At 39.5% G+C, this 21,690-nt stretch overlaps 1 pseudogene; it reads right to left on the bottom strand.

Annotated features, from left to right (window-relative positions):
- Window positions 1-13,505: 13,505 nt before the first annotated feature.
- Window positions 13,506-13,624, bottom strand: LOC128646238 (uncharacterized; annotated as a pseudogene).
- Between the last annotated feature and the right edge of the window lie 8,066 nt (window positions 13,625-21,690).

The raw sequence follows: 21,690 nt of genomic DNA, 5'->3' as shown, positions 1-21,690 counted from the left end.
GAAGAGCCCCCAGAACCAAATTCAAAACTCCAAGGAGGAGAAATTGACTTAATGACAAGTTTTATACGAACCAAAGGTTGTACAAAACAATGAATATCAGGAAGATTAGCAATCCTTCTGTGAAAAAGAACAGAAAGAGCAGAGATTTGTCTTCCAAGAAACTTGCGGACAAACCTTTATCTAAACCATCCTGAAGAAATATAAGTCTTCCAGACTCTATAATATATCTCTCTAGATACAGATTTACGAGCTTGTCACATAGTATCAATCACAGAGTCAGAGAAACCTCTTTGACCAAGAATCAAGCGTTCAAACTCCACACCTTAAAATTAAGGTTTTGAGATCCTGATGGAAAAAAGAACCTTGAGACAGAAAGACTGGTCTTAACGAAAGAGTCCACAGCTGGCAAGAGGCCATCCGGACAAGATCCGCATACCAAAACCTGTGAGGCCATGCTGGAGCTACCAGCAGGACAAACGAGCATTCCTTAGAATATTGGAGAATACCCTTGGAAGAAGAACTAGAGGCGGAAAGATATAGGCAGGATGACACTTGTAAGGAAGAGATAATGCATCCACTGCCTCCGCCCGAGGATCCCGGGATCCGGACAGATACCAGGGAAGTTTCTTGTTTAGATGAGAAGCCATCAGATCTATTTCTGGGAGTTCCCACATTTGAACAATCTGAGGAAATACCTCTGGGTGAAGACCATTCACCCAGGTGCAACGTTTGGCGACTGAGATAATCCGCTTTCCAATTGTCCATACCTGGGATATGAACCGCAGAGATTAGACAGGAGCTGGATTCCGCCAAAACCAAAATTCGAGATACTTCTTTCATAGCCAGAGGACTGTGAGTCCCTCCTTGATGATTGATGTATGCCACAGTTGTGACATTGTCTATCTGAAAACAAATGAACAACTCTCTCTTCAGAAGAGGCCAAGACTGAAGAGCTCTGAAAATTGCACGGAGTTCCAAAATATTGATCGGAAATCTCACCTCCTGAGACTCCCAAACCCCTTGTGCCGTCAGATACCCCCACACAGCTCCCCAACCTGTAAGACTTACATCTGTTGAGATTATAGTCCAGGTCGGAAGAACAAAGAAGCCCCCTGAACTAAACGATGGTGAACTGTCCACCATGTCAGAGAGTGTCGTATAATCGGTTTAAAGATATTTATTGAGATATCTTTGAGTAATCCCTGCACCATTGGTTCAGCATACAGAGCTGAAGAGGTCGCATGTGAAAATGAGCAAAGGAGATCGCATCTGATGCGGAAGTCTTAAGACCTAAAATTTCCATGCATAAGGCTACCAAAGGGAATGATTGTGACTGAAGGTTTTGACAAGCTGATATCAATGTTAAACTTCTCTTGTCTGACAAGGACAGAGTCATAGACACTGAATCTATCTAGAAACCTAAAAAGGTTACCCTTGTCTGAGGAATCAATGAACTGATTGGAAAATTGATCCTCCAACCATGAACTTGAAGAAAACAACACAAGTCGATTCGTATGAGAGTCTTCGAAAATGAGAAGACTGAGCAAGTACCCAGATATCGTCCAATAAGGAAATACCAAAACCCTGTTCTCTGATTACAGAAAGAAGGGCACCGAGAACCTTTGAAAAAAATTCTTGGAACTGAGGCTAGGCCAAACGGTAAAGCCACAAAACTGGTAATGCTTGTCTAAAAAGAGAATCTCAGACACTAAAAGTGATCTGGATGAATCGGAATATGCAGATACACATCCTGTAAATCTATTGTAGACATATAATGCCCTTGCTAAACAAAAGGCAGGATAGTCCTACAGTAACCATCTTGAATGTTGGTATCCTTACATAACGATTCAAAATTGATAGATCCGGAACTGGTCTGAAGAAATTGACCTTCTTTGGTACAATGAAGAGATAAAATAAAACCCCAGCCCCTGTTCCAGAACTGGAACTGGCAAAATTACTCCAGCCAACTCTAGATCTGAAACACATTTCAGAAATGCTGAGCCTTTGCTGTGTTAACTGGGACACGGGAAAGAAAAAAATCTCTTAGCAGGAGGCCTTAACTGAAGCCAATTCTGTACCTTTCTGAAACAATGTTCTGAAACCAGAAATTGAGAACGGAATTGATCCAAATTTCTTTGAAGAAAACGAAATCTGCCCCATACCAGCTGAGCTGGAATAAGGTCCGCACCTTCATGGGAACTTAGGAGCTGGCTATAGGTTTTCTATAAGGCTTGGATATATTCCAAACTGGAAATAGTTTCCAAACTGATACCGCTCCTGAGGATGAAGGATCAGGCTTTTGTTCCTTATTGTAAGGAAAGGAACGAAAATGATTATTAGACCTAAATTTACCTTAGATTTTTTATCCTTTGGTAAAAAAGTTCCCTTCCTTCCAGAAACAGTTGAGATAATAATTTATTACCCTGGAAAGAAAGGGAAAGCAAAGTTGACTTAGAAGACAAATCAGCATTCCAAGATTAATCCATAAAGCTTTTCTAGCTAAAAATAGCTAGAGACATATACCTGACATCAACTCTAATGATATCAAAAGATGGTATCACCAATAAAATTATTAGCATGTTATAGAATAATAATAATGCTATAAAATTATGATCTGTTACTTGTTGCGCTAAAGCTTCTAACCAAAAAGTTGAAGCTGCAGCAACATCCGCTAAAAATATAGCAGGTCTAAGAAGATTACCTGAACATAAGTAAGCTTTTCTTAGAAAGGATTCAATTTTCCTATCTAAAGGATCCTTAAAAGGAAGTACTATCTGCCGTAGGAATAGTAGCACATTTAGCAGGAGTAGAGACAGCCCCATAACCTTAGGGATTTTGTCCCAAAAAACTCTTAATCTGTCAGATGGCACAGGATATAATTGCTTAAACGTTTAGAAGGAGTAAAAGAATTACCCAAATTATTCCATTCCCTGGAAATTACTTCAGAAATAGCATCAGGGAGATTAAACACTTCTGGAATAACTACAGGAGATTTAAAAACCTTATTCAAACGTTTAGATTTAGTATCAAGAGGACCAGAATCCTCTATTTCTAATGCAATTAATACTTCTTTAAATAAAGAACGAATAAAATCCATCTTGAACAAATACAAAGATTTATCAGCATCAACCTCTGAGACAGAAACCTCTGAACCAGAAGAACCATTATCAGTATCAGAATGATGATGTTCATTTAAAAATTCATCTGAAAAAAAGTGAAGTTTTAAAAGACTTTTATGTAAACTAGAAGGAGAAATAACAGACATAGCCTTCTTAATGGATTTAAAAAATAAAATCTCTTATGTTTATCAGGAACACTCTGAAAATTAGATGTTGACGGAACAGCAACAGGTAATGTAATAGTACTAAAGGAAATTTTATCTGCATTAATAAGTTTGTCATGACATGCAATACAAACAACAGCTGGAAAAACAGATACCAAAAATTATAGCAGATACACTTAGCTTGGTAGCTCCAGCACTAGACAGCGATTTTCCTGTAGTATCTTCTGACTCAGATGCAACGTGAGACATCTTGCAATATGTAAGAGAAAAAACAACATATAAAGCAAAATTGATCAAATTCCTTAAAATGACAGTTTCAGGAATGGGAAAAAATGCCAAAGAACAAGCTTCTAGCAACCAGAAGCAATGAAAAAATAAGACTTAAATGATGTGGAGACAAAAGCGACGCCCTTATTTTTTAGCGCCAAATAAGACGCCCACATTATTTGGCGCCTAAATGCTTTTGGCGCCAAAAATGACGCCACATCCGGAACGCCGACATTTTTGGCGCAAAATAACGTCAAAAAATGACGCAACTTCCGGCGACACGTATGACGCCGGAAACGAAAAAGAATTTTTGCGCCAAAAGAATCCGCGCCAAGAATGACGCAATAAAATGAAGCATTTTCAGCCCCCGCGAGCCTAACAGCCCACAGGGAAAAAGAGTCAAATTTTTGAAGGTAAGAAAAAAATGAATAATTCAAATGCATTATCCCAAATATGAAACTGACTGTCTGAAAAATAAGGAAAGTTGAACATTCTGAGTCAAGGCAAATAAATGTTTGAATACATATATTTAGAACTTTATACACAAAGTGCCCAACCATAGCTTAGAGTGTCACAGAAAATAAGATTTACTTACCCCAGGACACTCATCTACATGTTTGTAGAAAGCCAAACCAGTACTGAAACGAGAATCAGCAGAGGTAATGGTATATATAAGAGTATATCGTCGATCTGAAAAGGGAGGTAAGAGATGAATCTCTACGACCGATAACAGAGAACCTATGAAATAGACCCCGTAGAAGGAGATCACTGCATTCAAATAGGCAATACTCTCCTCACATCCCTCTGACATTCACTGCACGCTGAGAGGAAAACCGGGCTCCAACTTGCTGCGGAGCGCATATCAACGTAGAATCTAGCACAAACTTACTTCACCACCTCCATCGGAGGCAAAGTTTGTAAAACTGAATTGTGGGTGTGGTGAGGGGTGTATTTATAGGCATTTTAAGGTTTGGGAAACTTTGCCCCTCCTGGTAGGAATGTATATCCCATACGCAGTGGCGTCACTAGGGGGGGGCGGAGGGGGCGGGCCGCACCCGGGTGACACCCTCCAGGGGGTGACACCAAAAAAAAAAAAAAAAAAATTTTTTTTTTTTTTTTTTTTTTAATTTTATTGAAATTCAAAGAAATACAATGTTGAGATGCATAGATTATTTTATTAGAGGCTGGCATTTGTGAACATTAGTGGGACTGGGGAAGTTGTAGACACACAATTTTTTTGCCCCTTGAGCCAGTGCTGCAATTTCAACAAATAGTTTTCCCGGCTGCTTTTGCTTGTTTGTACTTTGCTCCTCCCCTGCCCAATTTCACTATGAATGTTGTGGGTGTGCCGTGGGGCTTGCAAAGTTGCGCTGCTAGCCTAAACCTGCCTGCCTATCTGTGCTCACTGCTCAGTGACATGCGGCCCAGGGCTGTGCACTGACAGACTTGGAACAGAGTCAGAGAGCAGAATTTTCATAGTTTGCGTGCCTAAACCTTTTCTTCAGTGATTTATTTTAGAGTGCTCTGTTTATCTTTCATTTGATGTTCTGCTGAGCCAGGGAGCAGCTCTAGGCATGAGCTTCCTAATTAATGCAGTGCAGTTTACATATTTTGTATGTGTGTGTCTGAGTTTTTGTGTGTCTCAGTGTTTTTGTGTGTGTGTTTTTGTGTGTGTGTCTGAGTGTGTTTCCGAGTGTTTGTGTGTGCATCTGAGTATGTTTTTAAGTGTGTCTGAGTGTTTGTATGTGTGTTTGCCTGTGTTTTTGTGTGTGTCTGCTTTCTGGGGGGGGGGGTGACACCATGACTTACCGCACCGGGTGACACCAACCCTAGTGACGCCACTGCCCATACGTCACTAGCTCATGGACTCTTGCTAATTACATGAAAGAAAAAAGCTGGATGGATAGAATAAATTTCTATACACAGTATATGTTCTTTATGTCTTCTACTGGATATCATTTTTTATGTGAATATAATACCTTGACCTGATTTGACCTAATATATATCAATATATTTTAGATCTCTTGATAAAAAAAATCAGTTTCTTTATTTGGCTGGATAGTATATTCATGATTAGGTACTTAGGTACTTAAACACATCTCATAACTCTTTGTGATTCCTCTTCCTTCCGTATGAGTACCCTCACTTCCCAGCTGGTTCAGGTCAGTGCATAGTCAAGCTAGAGGTTATTTGGTAATAAAAAAAGGAAGAAAGAGAACTGCCCCATCAGTTACTCACAGATCATACTATTTTGCCATTCAAAGAAGAAAACTGCCAGGGTGACTCTTATAGCCCATCACTTTGAATATTAAGAAATTAATTTATCATAATCATAAATGTGGTTTTACCTCAAATGTATATAACTGGTGACAAAGTGTATGAGAACTTTGCCAATATGTAATCAGTAGACTATTATATGTGACAAATATGGAAAAGTAGCCACTTGTATAAGTGAGATCCTGTTTATATAGTAAGTAATAATGGTAATGAGATAACATACAATAATCAGGGCTCAAAATGTAAAGTCCTATACTACTAGCCAGGACAAAATGTCACTCGCCACTTCTGATCCCACCCACTACCCGGCCACACCACACCCACTACTCCACCTCTCTTTGCATATGTTTAGCCATTCGGAAACACCCTAATGTGCAGTAATTTTTAATATTTTTTTCTTTTATACATTATTAAATTAAATAATGTTACATACAGTAATACATTAACAAAAATAAGTGCATAGCAGTTAGCAGCACCAACTAGAGGTTCTGGGGAAAACAACAGCTGGATGGAAAAAGGAAGTTGTTGAACTGAGAGAATGCAGAGAGTGCTGAAAATCATGGAAGCTCACAGCAAACTTGGAGGTTTATAAAAATAATTATAATCTTCCCCTTTCTCTCTCTATTTTCTTTCTCTATCTTTATTACCCTCTCCCTTCTCTCTCAGGCAATATCTTCTCTTTACACTCTTTCTCCTCTCTCATTTATCTTCTCTATTTTATATTTTCTCTCCCCTTTCACTTTTCCTCTCCAATCCCTCTGTTTACCCTCTAAGAAGTAACAGTCTAAGCACTAATAGGTTCCCTACATCTCTAGAAGATAACATATCCTTGCCCTTTCATAGATATAGAAGATCCATTCAGATAATATTTTTAGAACATAGCCCAAAATGTGTCAGTGCTGCAGTAGGCGTATACATTTTGCAAATACATTGTGCTAACTTTGCTACTTACAACACCCCACAGTGAGTGATTGTTGATTCAACTTCACTCACTAATTTTAACTCACCACAGTTCAATTTCCCTCGCCAATGGCTAGTGGAAATTTTGAGCCCTGCTATAATTAAATCAGTGACGTGCAGTGACGTCAGAGGCTGGTGAGGCAGTGGCTTGGATACGCCTTCATTCTTTAGATATCCTTTGTTGAAGAAATAGCAATGCACATGGGTGAGCCAATCACATGAGGTATCTATGTGCAGCCACCAATCAGCAGCTACTGAGCATATTTAGATATGATTTTCAACAAAGGATATAAAAAGAATGAAGACAATTAGATATTAGATGTAAATTGGAAAGTTATTTAAATTGCATGTTCTTTCTAAATCATGAAAGAAAACATATGGGTTTCATGTCCCTTTAAATGGTGTCTTGGAAAACTGGTCAACTTAGTAAACATCTGATTTTAGTCTAAAGGATTGTAACAGAAACACTTGCCAGATAACAAAATGCTTGCTCTGATTATGAGATCTAGAAAAATCCATGCCCATTAAAATATGTTTAAAACATACTTTTTACTTTAATGCTGCAAATTATGCTTATAGATTCTTTCATTATATATAAAATATAAAAATGTCTTGATCCAGTGGCGGCTGGTGAAATTTAGAGATGGTGGGGCGCTTGACCCCACCCCTTTAAATAAAGCCACACCATCAGATGGCACTACCAATTCATTAATTAAATAAATAAAAGGTAGACAGAAACACATACACAGAGGGTTAGAGAGAGAAAGAGAGAGAAAGAGAGAGACACACACAGAGGGTTAGAGAGAGAGAGAGAGACAGAGGGTGAGAGAGAGAGAGAGAGAGAGAGAGACAGAGGGTTAGAGAGAGAGAGAGAAAAAGAGAAAGAGAGAGAGAGACACAGAGGGTTAGAGAGAGAGAGAGAAAAAGAGAGAGAGACACACACAGAGGGTTAGAGAGAGAGAGAAAAAGAGAGAGAGAGAGAGACACACACAGAGGGTTAGAGAGAGAGAGAAAAAGAGAGAGAGAGAGACACACACACAGAGGGTTAGAGAGAGAGAGAAAGAAAGAGAGAGACACACAGAGGGTTAGAGAGAGAGAGAGAAAAAGAGAAAGACACACACAAAGGGTTAGAGAGAGAGAGAAAGAAAGAGAGAGAGAGACACACAATCACACACAGAGGGTTAGAGAAAGAGAGAGAGACACAATCAAACACAGAGGGTTAGAGAGACACATAAGGGATGAGAGAGTCAGAGGGGGAGGAAGAGAGACAGAGAGACCATGAGGAGAACAACATATAAGGAGAGAGATGGATAGATAGATAGATAGAGAGAGACACACACACACAAGGGGGAGGGAGAGAGACCACTGCATTTTTAAGTAATAAAACAGCAGAGCTACAGAGAGTTCAGAAAGTGAAGGCAAGCTGTTAAGTTAGTGGGTGTAAAGGTTGAGGAAACAAAATACAAAAACGACCCTGCTGTAAAAGAGTAAAAAAACACTAAACCACATTCATTAAATTATAATTTTCACTAACAGAATCCCTTTCAGTGAAATCTAAGGTTGCAGAACTTACTAAGATGTGGCTAAAACACTGCTCATTGACTGCATCTCTCTTCCTGATCTGCCTCTGTCTGTATTAAGGAAGTGACAGTGGCACATTCCACTGCACTTAGAGGGGAAGTACAGAACTCTCTTTTTCACTTTAGCAAAAGCTGGCAGCTTCACAGGACAGCAACAAAATAAATGAAAGTAGTTTTTTTCCGTTTTTGTTTTGTTTTATATGATTTAACATCCAGCCCCAAACCTAAGTTCCACTGACTAATGCCTCTCACTAAATTGGTTCAGCCCAAATAGGACTGCCTCAAATAAGCAGTTAATGGGCCATCCAATGATCTTAACCACTGTTATCCAGTAGATGGCGCAGCATGTTGTGTAATGGTGGGCAGACCTGCTTGTGCCTCTCCATTGCACAACATGTATCTGTGAAGAAAAAAAATGCTGGGGAAAAAAATTGCAATTTTTTTATTTTATTTTTTTAAAGCCTATAAAAAAATATATATTTTTGCCCATATGAGAGGTGAAGCACTGCCTCACCTGCCTCTAGTGACTGCACATCACTGAATTAAATATAATAATGGCTTTTGAGCACTTTATGTATATGATTTAAATTCTCATATTACTTTCCCACCATTTATACCTCAGAAATGTACTGCGCCTGTTACCTATACATTTAAACCCATTTGCTTGATTTCCTCTGCTAGAAGAGACTGAGAAAATAATGCTCCTTATTAAGTAGTAGAGACTGATCAAACGCTTTGCTTCTGTTGTAAACATTTGCACACATAGAGGAAACTATTACATGCGGGTACAGGTTTTTACAGGAGCTGTATTTATGATTTAAGAGGAGGTGATGAACCTTGACATTAGTAGGTTGTCTGCTCTTCTCTTGAATTTTCTGAGTTGCCCACTTCCTGTTCAAGAAAAACAGATAGATATACATGAGATTCTATGCATATAAAAAGGGTACATGACTTGGAGACATTACAAATATTAGCACAAAAGGGACACAGAACATACTGAAAAGTGAGTTGACAATTCTATCTCTGGCAAAGTAGGTATCATGATACAAAAGCATAAGAAAAAGCCTACTAAAAAATTATTAGAGAAGGTGTTTACCTGGGATTAGACATAGATTTTGCAATCATCTGCCCTCGTCCTGGATCTTGGAACTGGGAAAATGTAGCCGGGGAAGTCCTGAAGAAAAGAGTTTAGTTTATATACAGAGGATTTAATATGAATAGATTATTGCGTCAAGTAATTAACAACACATACAATGATATATACTTAAGAAAATATATTGTCATTTTAAAAGTTTCAGTTTATTTAAAATTAAATGACAAAACAAAAATACATATTAAAACAAACGAACATTAAAAATCAAATGGAAAAAAATGAACAAAATATGAAAAAGTATGCAAAATAATTACTAATCCTCATAAATAGCTACTTTTTCTAACTCATATAACATGATTTATGAATATGTTTTTCTGAATATGCTATTAGTTTGTGTCAGTTTAGCCCAGTAACATTAACTGCCTCCACTTCCACCAAATGCAGAGGCTTAATATTCTCAGCTTGTTTTGATACTAAGATCATTAGAACAGGGTTCTTGAAACTGCAGAATATTACCCAGTACTGGGTCATGTAATTCTTTTTACTGTGTCCTCTCCACCTCATTTTATGAGCACAGCTAAGCAAATGCTTTAGCACATTTATTTAAAATAATGAGTACTGTCCATATCAGTCCATTCTAGACAGATGTTGAATGTTTGCAGAGCATTGAGATACTTATTCTTGCACATATGTTACATTTCCCTAATTGAAATGCAATAAATTAATGAATAACACGTTTGCAATAGTGCAAATAGCAAATTCAATTTTTGTTATCGTTTCCCTGTGCAATTATTATTATTATTATTATTATTAGAGTTTATTTTGCATTTACAAGGTGTGGTAGCGTAGGGTAAAGAGAATAGCTTACCTTGGTCTGATTCTTTCTTTATTCGGTTTACCCACTAATGGATTGTCCTGTCTCAGCATAGGGTTTATATATACGGTATGAGGATATTGGGTGCAGCTGGTCATCACAGTTTATGTTGACACAAACACAATGTCGGCTTGTGGGAGCTCTGGACATGGAACTACAACTTAACACTGCAAAGTAGCTACAGACTTAAGAAGAGAAGTTATCATTAGTAGAAATAAATATAAATGTATGTTGCATATAGATCTTAGTTATTTAACATAAAATTGCCAACTTCACATATTCTTTGTACACACCCTTAGCAGGGGTACATTTAATAACTGTCTGTTTGTCTATTTGAGCATTGGTGGATACTCTTATATACCACTGACTCAAGGTTAATAAATACTGTTTTCCCTGGGACACAAACATTACTGATGTGCAATAATCCTTTAACTCTTTATTAGTCATTAGGATTTTTAAGTGGCTGATATTTCTTATATTCACCCAACCCTCATAATATCTTAAAAATAAAATAAATACATGTGGTTGTGTAGTGATCATAAGCCCCCACAGAGAAGTTTATGGCTTCAGATTACAAACATTACCCAATAATTCTTATTAAAACCTTACCCTAGCTCAGTAATATAAAATAACAGATGGTCTCATGGTACAATGGTAAAGGAATTACATAGAAGAATATTACAGATAAATGATGTGGGGGCTAAATTTAGTAATGAGAGTTTGTGGTGGCGGACTATGGTAAGGTGTTAGAATTAAAGGGACAGTACACTGTAAAATTGTTTTTATATTAATGTATTTTCAATGACTTGTTATACCAGCTGCAGAGTATAAAATGTATGAAAAAACATAATTTATGCTTACCTGATAAATGTATTTATTTCCGGATATGGTGAGTCCACGGAATCATCAGTTACTAGTGGGAATATCACTCCTGGCAAGCAGGAGAAGGGAAAGAGCACAACAGCAAAGCTGCTATATATGTCACTTCCCTTACCCATAACCACCAGTCATTCAGCCAAAGGGAAAATGGAAAAAAAGAAGATAACACAAAGGTGTAGAGGTGCCTGATGTTTTAGTTAAAAATAACTGTCTTAAAATAAAGGGTGGGCCGTGGACCATATCCGGAAATAAATAAATTTATCAGGTAAGCATAAATTATGTTTTCTTTCCTAAGATATGGTGAGTCCACGGAATCATCAATTACTAGTGGGAACCAATACCTAAGCTAGAGGACACAGATGATTAGGGAGGGACAAGACAGGTAACCTAAACAGAAGGCACCACTGCATGAAGAACCTTTCTCCCAAAAGAAGCCTCAGCTGAGACAAAAATATCAAGTTTGGAAAAAGTATGCAGAGAGGACCAAGTTGCAGCCTTGCAAATCTGTTCTACAGAAACTTCCTTCTTGAAAGCCCAAGAAGATGGGACAGCCCTAGTGAAATGAGCTGAATTTCTCTCAGGAGGCTGCTGTCCAGCAGTCTCATAAACCAAACTCATTATACTACTCAACCAAAGAGAAAGAGAAGTAGCTGAAGCTCTATGACCTTTATGTTTCCCAGAGAAACAAAAAGCAAACTGGTGACAATCCTTAGTCGCTTGTAGACAGAAAATAAAAGCACGTACAACATCAAAGTTGAGCAACAAATGTTCCTTATGAGAAGAAAGATAAGAACACAGAGAATGAGCAACAATTTTCTGATTAATATATCTATCCGAAACCACTTAGGAAGAAAACCTAACTAGTACGAATAACCGCCTTAACTGCGTGAAAGATACGATAAGGCGAATCACACTGCAAAACTGAGAGCTCTGAGACTCTCCAAGCAGAAAAGATAGCAATGAGAAACAAAACCTTCCAAAATAACAACTTAATATCTATGGAAAGTAAAGGCTCAAACAGAGCCTACTACAAAACTTTAAGAACAAGGGCAAAACCCTAAGGGGAGCAACCGACTTAAACACAGGCCTGATGTAGACCAGTGCCTGACAAAAAGATTGCACATCTGGCACGTCCATCAGTTGCTTATGTAGCAAAAAAGACAATGCAGAAAACTGACCCTTAAGTGTACTGACTGACAAACCCTTCACCAGACCACCCTGGAGAAAGGAAAAAAGAAAAAAAAACGACATTTCCACTAGGTCTGCATACCAGATCCTGCAATGCCACGCAGGGGCTAATAAAATCACTGCTGCTCTCATCTGAAAATACGAGTAATGACTCGTGGAAAGAGAACAAACAGAGGAAAAATGTATTGAAGACTGAAATCCAAGAAAAACGTCAGAACATCTATCAGGACGGTCTGCGGATCACATGACCGTAAACCGTACCTTAAAAAATTAGCATTCTGTCGAAATGCCCACAGAAGCCAACTCCTGAAACCCCCCATTGTGAGGGTCTACCTAGAGAACACTTCCGGATGGAAATGCTCACTCCCTGGGATGAATTATCAGTCTGTTTAGAAGTCCGACTCCCAATTGTTCACCCCTGGAAAGTGGATGACTGACAGCAAATGTGAGCTTCCTCCCACTGAACAATCCAAGTCACCTCCTACATGGCTAAGGAACCCCTAGTTCCTCCCTAATGGTTGATATAAACCCTAGAGGTGATATTGTCCGACTGGAACCAAGCTAGGGACTACTGAGGTCAAGTCATCAGAGCATTGCGAATTGCTCTCAACTCCAAGATGTTTAAAGAGGAGAGCAGACACTTCCAAGTCCATAATCCTTAAAGACGACCCAGACAGCTTACCAGCCCAGCAGGTTGGCATCCATGTTCACATCACCCAGGAATATCTCCAGAAACACGCGCCCGGAGATAGATACTCCTGAAAAAATACTACAGAAAAAAAGTCTCTTGTCATCTGATCTAAATCTATCCTTTAAGACAGATCCGAAAGTTCTCCATGTCATGGAAAATAGCAAAAGGAATGATGTCCATGGAATACCATCAGACCAATTCCCTCCATACACAGGGTCACAGAAAAGCGAAGAAAAACTGTAGCTAAATCCAAACTCCCAACCTCCTGGTTGCAAGATGGCTAAGCTATCCACCGGTCACTAAAACTTACTGTTGGCCGGACAGAAGACTGCAGAGTGGGGAAAAGGAATAAATCCTTGATTTTCTGACCTCTGAAAGACATCTCCTAGATAAAGAATCAAAATAAATGTCCAGGCATACCGCACCTGGTGTTCCCAGGAGGTCTTCCATTCAGATACTGACCAGACCTGACCCTGCATAACTTCCGAGATCAAACGAAATCGGGTGCATTCAGGGTATTGTGGTGGTAGTCCCAAATAAATTACCCTTGTGGATAGAACAAGGGAACTCTTCTCCAGATTAATTTCCCATCCCCGGAAAAGAAGATTGGACAAGATCTCTTAAAAGAGAGTTAGCTCGAAGTCAGGATGATACCTGAACTATATATTGTCCAGAAAAACACACTTGCAATATCCCAAGACCTAAAGGTCTGACTGGAATGGCGCAAACTAAGAAAACTAGAGAAGATTCAGAATAAGGAAACAATAAATCTCTCAGGTCTAAGTTCGTTATGAACAGGCCCACTAGAACCAAAGGAGAAAGGATACTACTTTGAAGGACAGAATCTGAAATCTATGAGGTAAATCCCTATATCCCGTTCCCAAACTGGGACTGGAACTGTCACTCCCAGAGATGAAGACCCTGAATCCAGTTTAAGGAATGCCTCTCATCCTACTTGGATTGCAGATACTCTAGAAAGAGAAATCTACCCCTGGGAGGAAAACTTAGATTGGACTTGAAAAGGCATGACCCAAACAAAGTCTCACCCTTAAAAAGGAGACACTAGAAGCGTGTATTTGGAGGAAACAGAAAGAATTTAATCTGCAACTGCAGAACTATAAAGCCTAGGTTGTACCACTAAACCACAGGTAGGCTTCTCAACTGACCATAAATTTCAGCCACAATGCCCGGCGGCTAGTACAGCAAGTCTAATAAGACAAGACATTGCTCTAAATGAACAATTAAACCTCCAGCTTCTTACCTATGTTAGAAAGAAAACTAGATTACCTCCGCAGAGATCTAAGTTCTCTGATTAAAAGTAGAAAGTTCCCTTCTACTAAAGACACCGTGCATATCAAGAGAAATAGCGACAGGAAATCCTAAAAAGGACATGAGACAGGGAGAAATATCCCCAGATTCTCTATAACAATCCTGTGAACATCTCACAGCACGTCTAGAAGCCTTCCAGAGAGGAAAGAAAAATATAGAACTGATAAGGTTCACAAAAATCCAAAGGAAAGACAACAATAGAGATCGGTGTCATCAAGTAAGCCAAGACCTCCTGACAATATAAGAGGCTTTGAAGCAAACAACTAAAGGATACCACTTCAGTAACAGGTGAAGAAATTATACTGTCCAGATCTGAGATTTCAGCCTCAGAAACTACTGGTGAATCCTCACTAACTTGGAAGAAAACAAACCTGCGTAGCAGCATGTGAAGCACAAACCCTCTTATCTGAGACTTAAAATGTCCTATTGCCTTTTCCCTGAAGTAAAGGAAAACAGACCAAGCCATAGATACCGCAGAAGATACCTGAGCTTGCAACTTCTGTAAGCAAATACACTCCTCCAGGAGATTGAGAGGAACCACAGGGCACTGCATGTGATGCCAAATAGGCTTGGGACATAAAAGGAGAAAGCTGTGACAGTGCCTTAACAGCAACATCCTTGGAGACATGAAGTTCAAACCAATCTGTTCATTAAATAGCATTTGTGAAATCAGAGGTACAGAAAAAATAAATGTTTAAACCAATTCTTAGTTGAGCAAGCCTTCCACACAACTTCACCATCAGAAGAAGGAATTATACTGCCTGAATCTGAAATTTCACCCTCAAATGCACCCGAAGAATCTTCATCCTCAGACTTCTGAGAGGAAATACTTTGATTAGCCACTTCAGGATCAGAAACCTTACTTACTGTTTCTTTAAATTTCCTTTTGCGTTTTCCCTGCAGCATGGGAAAAGCAGACAGTGCCTCAGATACCGCAGAAGATACCTGGGCAGTAATATCTTGCAAAATAACTCCAGACGGAGCATGAGAGAAAACGAAGGGGACTGCATGTGCAGATGAATAGGATTGGGACGCTTTAGGAGAAAGCTGCGGCACATCTGAAACAGAAGGCTCCTGAACAGCATCCGTCTGCCCTTAGCTAATGATGGCTCAGGGTCAAAAAGTCTATTTCTATAAGCTAAAGTTCTTTCAATACATGAACAAAAAGCTACTTGGGGTTCCACCTGGGTATCAAAACATAAGGTACAGGTAACATCTTGCACAGCCTTCTGATCTATAATACAAAAAGAAGCAAATACAAAAAAAAAATCTAACTTTTTATTTTTAATAAAGGATATAATACAGAACCAAAAAAAACGTTCTTAAATAAATGTTCCCTTTAAATTTACCAAATCAAGAAAACATACCCCAGGCAACACTCTACACCTCAGCAGAATTACTGAGGTGCCCTTCATGTCCTGCAACCCGCAGCAAACTGAGGAAAAAAACAATCCCATTTACAATCCGGATTCCAGAGAAGCAAAAACAGCAAGAAGCCTTCTAAACAGCAGAGCCATTTGAAATATGGGCACCTCACTCTTACAGGAAGTGAAAAAAAGCACCAAAAAAACCTCTGACATCACAGAATCAGAACCTCCCTAAAAGGGGCAGTCCTACAGCTGACAAAAAAGCAATTTAAAAAAAAAAAAAATAATTAAAACAACTTTCTTGAAAAACATGCTTAAAAACAAACAATAAAACCCCCTAAAAAAAAGTACATAATCTGTTACTAAAAACGGATCCTCACTGAGCCATTAATAAAATAAATAAATCCTCCACTAACAGTGCCTGCAAAAACTGCCATAAAAACCTGCACCCTGACAAGAATAATAAAAAACGTCCCCCTGCAGCGTTTCAGCTGAATAAATGCCATTTTTTTCCCTGCTACAAAGAAAAATAAAACTGTCACTTACCTCAATATGTATCTGTCTGGCAGCAGGAAAGCTCACCTGGTTTGAGAGGATGCCATCCCTCACATGGACCTACATGGAAATACAGAAAGACTAAATAAACTTACTCAGGCTATCTAAATAGGGCAGCAAAATGTTTTGGGAAAACGCAGTGAGGATTGTACCCCACAAGTTCCTAATTGCTTAAAAGCCACCATTGCCCTACTGAAGAGACTGACATGTGCTAAAGCTAGACCCTTTAGAAAGATCAGAGCAAACCTACTCTGCTTTAAAATAAAAAAATCTTTATTGTAGATCAGACACCAAAACTTCACCTCCTCCTTGCACCGCAGGCAAAGAGAATGACTGGGGCTTATGGGTAAGGGAAGTGACATATATAGCAGCTTTGTTGTGGTGCTCTTTGCCTCCTCCTGCTGGCCAGGAGTGATATTCCCACTAGTAATTGATGATTCCGTGGACTCACCATATCTTAGGAAAGAAATTGTATTTTCAGGTTTATTTGTGTATATGAAGTAGCTGTTTGTGTGCTTTTAAACCACAGCCTATTACAATGGGTTAAGCTTCAGGTAATATCATATCTCATTATATTATCACTTAGTGTACACTCACTTGCTTCCTTATCTTATATTTGTCTGGAAAACTAAAGCTCAATACATAGAGAGAACAATGGAACACTATCATTTTATTACTTAACTATCCTGCACCCCACTGTGAGTTTAATTTCTTCTGCTGTCTGTGTTTACTTAGGCTATTAAATAGCTGAGACCCCAGTATCAACACTTACAGTATAGGTTGGGAAACCACAAGCTAAATCAACTATTTCAAAGGCCAAAATAGGGGTAAAGGAGCTACTTGTAAACAATGTAATACACTCCAGCAGGTGTAAAATAGATCACAGGAACAAATTAAATGGGAGAAAATTTTTTGAACTGTCCCTTTAAGGAGGAATTATGATTACATGTGTCAGTAGATTTTAGTGGATCATTATAGGTAATAGCTATGGGGTAGTTGCGGTTTGGGTTAATTGTGATGCAGGAGGTATCGGGACAGTGTGGTTAGGACATATTGTGGTGGAGGTCGTCGCTGATTAGGGAGAGTTGTGGGAGCCTCATTACAGAGCAGTGTGGGATAAGCGCAGTTTGAGTTGATTGTAGTGGGGCTTCAGGGCAGTGCATTTACAGTATTTTTAGTGGTGGGTTTAAGGGACATGCCGGTCAAAATTTTATTAAGTTTCAAAGTTCAAACAAAATCATCAATCATAACAGTGGATAAATTATGGTAAGAGGTGGGGACATGCAGGTCCCCTATTCTAGTAGACACAAAAGAGGAATATGTGGACACGCAGGTCCGTAGTTGGTCGTTATAAAGAATCATCAATCTGTACATAGTCCTTCCATCATATCGGAAGGTAGATTTTTAACAAAGAATTAAATCTGAGAAAATTGATACATTCCGGTCAAAATTTAAATGCACATAAATGAATTACACATATTTTCAGTAAACACTTATTGACAAAAATGCTTCTTGTAAAAGCTATTAGTGTTAACATTTTTCTCTGCACGTGCATGTGAAAGCATAACTAGATATTCTCAGTGCACCAGCATTTTAATACTGCAGCTATTCAGAGCACCAGAGAGGCTTGCATCATATCATATTGAGTCATTATTAGACGGAACAAGCACCTTAGGCTCTCTGGCCAAGTGCTGTGTTTAACATGCTGGTGCACGGCGCATACTTAAATACACTCTTGAAACAAAAATGCTTCTATTCAAAACTAAAATGCATCCATGTGGATTCCAATTTTGGGTGGAATGTCCATTTAATGTTCAGGACAGTGTAAATAGTGGGATAGGCATTGATAGGGTTGAGGGGTTGGAGTTTTATTTTTTGGGGACAGATGAGCAATGGTTAGGGTAAAACTGGTCTTTTGTGTTGTTGGGGTTTAGGACTGTAGAGGTTAGGATTAGAGTATAGATAATTTCTTTTTGATCCTTTGCAGAGTTGTATGGACATAAAAACAGTTGAATGGCTGCTAAAGCCTATGTACAACTGATTGTAGAATGTACTACAAGAGGAGGGCCAAGGGTAACCATGGTATACAGGCATGCGATAAAGAAAGTATTCTATAACTTTTGTTATTTTGTAATAGCTGATCCCATAGAAAGTTATAGCTATTGCTTGAACAACACAGCTACCTTGTGATGTTATCTACAGTGCTATCAGTTACAGGTCACAGAGGTCTAGCATTTTGAGAGGACAAGAAAACTAAATTTATGCTTACCTGATAAATTACTTTCTTTTACGATATGACGAGTCCACGGATTTCATCCTTACTTGTGGGAAACCAATACCAAAGCAATAGGACACGGATGAAAGGGAGGGACAAGACAGGAACCTAAACGGAAGGCACCACTGCTTGAAGAACCTTTCTCCCAAAGATAGCCTCAGAAGAAGCAAAAATATCAAATTTGTAAAAATTTGGAAAAAGTGTGAAGGGACGACCAAGTCGCAGCCTTACAAATCTGTTCAACAGATGCATCATTTTTAAGAACCCATGTGGAAGCCACAGCCCTAGTAGAATGAGCCGTAATTATTTCAGGAGGCTGCTGTCCAGCAGTCTCATATGCCAGGCAGATGATTCTTCTCAGCCAAAAAGAAAGAGAGGTAGCCGTAGCTTTCTGACCCCTACGCTTTCCGGAATAAACAATGAATAATGAAGATGATTGACGGAAATCCTTAGTTGCCTGTAAGTAAAACTTTAAGGCACGGACCACGTCCAAGATATGTAACATACGCTCCTTCTTAGAAGAAGGATTAGGACACAAGGAAGAAACAACAATCTCCTGATTAATATTCTTATTCGAAACAACCTTAGGAAGAAAACCAGGTTTGGTACGTAAAACCACCTTATCAGAATGAAATATGAGATAAGGTGAATCACACTAACGCTGAAAGCTCAAACTCTTTGAGCAGAAGAAATAGCAACCAAAAACAAAACTTTCCAAGATAACAGTTTAATATCTATGGAATGTATAGGTTCAAACGGAACCCCTTGAAGAACTCGAAGAACTAAATTCAAACTCCAGGGAGGAGTAATAGGTCAAAATACAGGCTTAATCCTAGATAGAGCCTGACAAAAAGACTGAACATCTGGTACATTTGCCAAATGTTTGTGAAACAGAATTGACAAAGCTGAAATTTGTCCCTTTAAGGAACTCGCTGATAACCCTTTCTCCAATCCTTCTAGGAGAAAAGACAGAATCCTAGGAATCCTAACTTTACTCCATGAGTAACCCTTGGATTCACACCAATAAAGATATTTACACCATATCTTATGATAGATTTTTCTAGTAACAGGCTTTCTAGCCTGTATCAAAGTATTGATAACTGAATCAGAGAATCCTCGCTTAGATAAAATCAAGCGTTCAATCTCCACGCAGTCAGCTGCAGAGAAATTAGATTTGGATGTTGGAAAGGACCTTGAACGAGAAGGTCCTGTCTCAATGGAAGTTTCCACGGTGGCAGAGAGGACATGTCCACTAGATCCGCATACCAAGTCCTGCGTGGCCACGCAGGCGCTATCAGGATCACTGAAGCTCTCTCCTGTTTGATTCGAGCAATCACGTGTGGGAGGAGAGGAAATGGCGGAAACACATAAGATAAGCTAGGCTGAACAAACAAGGCACTGCCAAGGCATCTATCAGTTTGGCGTGAGGATCCCTTGACCGGGATCCGTATCTTGGAAGCTTGGCATTCTGTCGGGATGCCATCAAATCCAATTCCAGTCTGCCCCATCTGAGAATCAATGAGGCAAATACCTCCGGGTGAAGTTCCCACTCCCCTGGATGAAAAGTCTGTCGATTTAGAAAATCTGCTTCCCAGTTCTCTACTCCTGGGATGTAGATCGCTGACAGATGACAAGAGTGGGCCTCTGCCCAACTGATTATCTTGGATACCTCTATCATTGCTAAGGAACTCCTTGTTCCCCCTTGATGATTGACATATGCCACAGTCGTGATGTTGTCCGACTGGAATCTGATGAATTTGTCCGAAGCCAACTGAGGCCATGCCTGAAGCGCATTGAATATTGCTCTCAGTTCCAGAATATTGATTGGAAGAAGAGACTCCACTTGAGTCCAAACACCCTGAACCTTCAGGGAGTTCCAAACTGCACCCCAGCCAAGAAGGCTGGCATCTGTTGTCACTATTACTCACGAGGGTCTGCGGAAACAAGTCCCTTGGGACAGATGATCCGGTGACAACCACCAAAGAAGAGAATTTCTGGTCTCTTGATCCAGATTTATCTGAGGATTTATCCACATAATCCCCATTCCACTGTCCGAGCATGCACAGTTGCAGTGGTCTGAGATGAAAGCGAGCAAACGGAACGATGTCCATTGCCGCTACCATTAATCCAATAACTTCCATACACTGAGCCACTAATGGCCAAGGAATGGACTCAAGTGCTCGGCAAGTATTTAGAATCTTGATTTTCTGACCTTCATCAGAAATATTTTCATGGCTACCGAGTCTATCAGAGTTCCCAAGAAAGGAACCCTTGTCTGTGGGACAAGTGAACTCTTCTCTATGTTCACCTTCCAGCCATGAGTTCTCGGAAAAGAAAACACTGTGTCCGTGTGAGATTTTGTCAGATGATATGTTGACATCTGAATCAGAATGTCGTCCAGATAAGGCGCCACCGCTATTCCTCGCAGTCTGAGAACCGCCAAAAGAGACCCTAGAACCTTTGTGAAGATTCTGGGTGCTGTGGCCAATCTGAAGGGAAGAGCCACGAATTGATAATGTTTGTCCAGAAAGGCAAACCTTAGAAACTGATGATGATCCTTGTAGATAGGAATATGAAGGTAAGCATCCTTCAAGTCCACGGTAGTCATATATTGACCCTCCTGGATCATTGGTAAAATTGTTCGTATTGTCTCCATCTTGAATGATGGAACTCTTAGAAATTTGTTTAGACACTTGAGATCTAAAATGGGTCTGAACGTTCCCTCCTTTTTGGGAACCACAAATAGGTTTGAGTAAAACCCCTGTCCCTGTTCCAATTTTGGAACTGTACAAATTACTCCCATAGTAGAAAGGTCTTTTACACAGCGTAAGAACGCCTCTCTTTTTATCTGGTTTGCAGATAACTTTGAAAGATGAAATCTCCCCCTGGGAGAAAGTCCTTGAATTCCAATAGATAACCGTGAGTCACTATTTCTAGTGCCCGGGGATCCTGAACATTTCTTGCCCAAGCCTCAGCAAAGAATGAGAGTCTGCCCCCTACTAGATCCAGTCCCGGATCGGGGGCCGCCCCTTCATGCTGTCCTAGGAGCAGGAGTGGGCTTTTTGGATTGTT

Source organism: Bombina bombina, chromosome 1, assembly GCF_027579735.1.
Source record: "Bombina bombina isolate aBomBom1 chromosome 1, aBomBom1.pri, whole genome shotgun sequence".
NCBI classification, from domain to species: Eukaryota; Metazoa; Chordata; class Amphibia; order Anura; family Bombinatoridae; genus Bombina; species Bombina bombina.
The sequence above is the reverse complement of the archived record's forward strand: the minus strand, read 5'-3'. Positions and strand labels throughout refer to the sequence as shown.